This window comes from Bombus flavifrons, unplaced genomic scaffold, assembly GCF_040668555.2.
Source record: "Bombus flavifrons isolate JBK064 unplaced genomic scaffold, iyBomFlav1_principal scaffold0024, whole genome shotgun sequence".
Taxonomy (NCBI): domain Eukaryota; kingdom Metazoa; phylum Arthropoda; class Insecta; order Hymenoptera; family Apidae; genus Bombus; species Bombus flavifrons.
The window spans coordinates 150,001-152,500 of record NW_027184769.1 but is presented as its reverse complement, the minus strand read 5'-3'; the positions used below and the strand labels follow the sequence as shown (position 1 = coordinate 152,500).

At 50.2% G+C, this 2,500-nt stretch overlaps 1 non-coding gene across 1 annotated transcript; it reads left to right on the top strand.

Annotated features, from left to right (window-relative positions):
• Positions 1–1,711: 1,711 nt before the first annotated feature.
• On the top strand, positions 1,712–1,866 carry LOC138189277 (5.8S ribosomal RNA). Its single transcript, XR_011175979.1, has one exon. It is a non-coding gene; the product is annotated as a 5.8S ribosomal RNA (ribosomal RNA).
• The last annotated feature ends 634 nt before the right edge of the window (positions 1,867–2,500 follow it).

The following is a 2,500-nucleotide window of genomic DNA, read 5'->3' as shown; positions in this document are numbered from 1 at the left end:
TGAGGTCGTACACAGAAAGACCCGCCGTCTCCGAATAATATATATGAAATTCTAATAACTATAAAAGGGAACGCCAGCCTTGTAACACAAATATATCAAACTAAAAAATTACGACGGAAACCACTTACGTGCAAAGAGAAATGCAGTCGTGGCGCCTGCGCGAGGCCGTACACAGAAAGACCCGCCGTCACGATCTCGTATTTCGTATTTGCATCGTGGAAACCGCTGTACGAAATAAGAAAATCTCTAAAGTGCCTCGTGTCGGAGAGATCGTGCTCTTCGCCTATTCTCTTCTATGTTTCGTAGTCTGTGTTGCGTTTGCTCTCCTCCTAGCAACGGGACATATCGAAGACTCCTCTTTGGGATCGAACGAAGCTCAACGAGTCGACGAGAGCGAAAGAACGTGTAGCGAGTCGCGCAGAGCGAAAGGATACCGATATAGTCTTCGAAGATTCTCTTCGAAGATCCATGGATACCTTCTGCGTCGACTTCCTCTCGTCTCTTTCTTCAAAACTCTCGCGCGTTCTCGAAACGTGCTTCCTACCCATAGGGCGTGTGCTCTTCGTATGTCGTTTTGTTCGAAATAACGAAACCACTTGTAACATATACTCGTGGATCGGGTAACCTAGAACGAAGACGCATTGCGTGGATGTTTGGCCCGCTATGCGACGATGACGATTCGTAACTAGTCTAGCCGAAGTTCGTTCAGAGGGGACCGGCCGTGTCTCTATCCTCGTTGTCGTGAGTCGGACACCCGTGCCGTCGCTAGAGTTTTTTCAAACTCTGCTTCTGGATATTGGGACGAAAGACCGCGCGAGGACGATGGCTGCGAGTCCCATCGAATTTTTATTTTGTACGCTACCTGAACGAGACTAAAGCTTTACATCTAGTTTGTCGTCTATCGTCGCATATATCCCGTTCGGAGGGGACCGGCCGTGTCTCTATCCTCGTTGTCGTGAGTCGGACACCCGTGCCGTCGCTAGAGTTTTTTCAAACTCTGCTTCTGGATGTTGGGACGAAAGACCGCGCGAGGACGATGGCTATGGCTGCGAGTCCCATCGAATTTTTGTTTTACAAACACCCACCTGAACGGAGATGTGTTCTCTCTTTCGTCGATTTTTCACGCTTTCAGTCGTCGCGTGGTCGCCATCCGTTCGGAGGGGATCGCCGGCTTCGAAGCCTCGATGTCGTGAGTCGGACACCCGTACCGTCGCTAGAGTTTTTCAAACTCTGCTTCTGGATATTGGGAAGAAAGACCGCTCGAGGCGGACGGCCGCGCGAATCCCATCGAATCTTTACATCGCCCGAACGATGGAGATGCACGCGCGCTGTTTCTTGAATAAATTTGACGAGGGAGTGGAATTACGCATTACATACATAACATGGGCTAGCCACCGTGCTTACTCGTTCGCGAGATCGTGTGCTGTACAGAGGATTCAGAATCGGGTGTGTATATCCCCGTCGTTTCCTGACGAACGGAGCTTCGATCTCGATGGTTGTTATATATCATAATGTACTTTACGCCCGGCCGACGGACGCGCGAATCTTCGCGCGTTCGTCGGTTTTTTTTTCGAACATTTTCGTGTCGTCAATCCTATGGCGACTTCTGCGCGTCCGATTCCCGTTGGTCGAACGTGTCGGAACTCGGCTTCGCTCGAACCGAGAATTAAGAGTACAAAGAGTATAAAAATGTTGTAAATATATAAAAGATTACCCTGAACGGTGGATCACTTGGCTCGTGGGTCGATGAAGAACGCAGCTAATTGCGCGTCAACGTGTGAACTGCAGGACACATGAACATCGACATTTCGAACGCACATTGCGGTCCACGGATACAATTCCTGGACCACGCCTGGCTGAGGGTTGCTCACGTAAACCTAAGACTGCTTGCGTTGCGTATCGTTACTCTCTATCTGTCTCTCTCTGTCCCTTCTTGCCTTAACCACCCGCCGTCGTTCTTCTTAAAATAAAAGAGAACGTTTCAGAGTCGGAGAAAGGGGAAAGCGCACGAAGAAGGATACGAATAAGAGCGGACGAGAGGACGTACGCGACGTACGAGCGATTGTTGGACGCTCGTCGGCGTTCGTCGCGGTCGTGCCGAGACCGTGCAACTCGTACGCATGCTCGATATATAAATCTATCGTGTTCACGAGAGACTACGAAACACTACCTCTGTCTCTCTCTGTCCCTTCTTGCCTCGACAACAACCCGCCGTCGTTCTTCTTAAAAATATAATAAGAGAACGTTTCAGAGTCGGACGACGAGAGGAAGAAGAATGGGATACGAATAAGAGCGGAGAGAACCGTCACGGACTTGCGTGAGTGCACGCGGCGTCGTGAGTCGTCCTTTCGGACGACCGCCCGCTTATGCACCGCTTCGTGTATAGGTTATCGAATATACTCGTAGTTCTCCTCGTGACCGATTTTTTTTTCATATCAGGCGATATATGCTACGTTTGCCGGTGTTCGACGCACGAAGTCCGCGCCCCCGACGTCGTCTT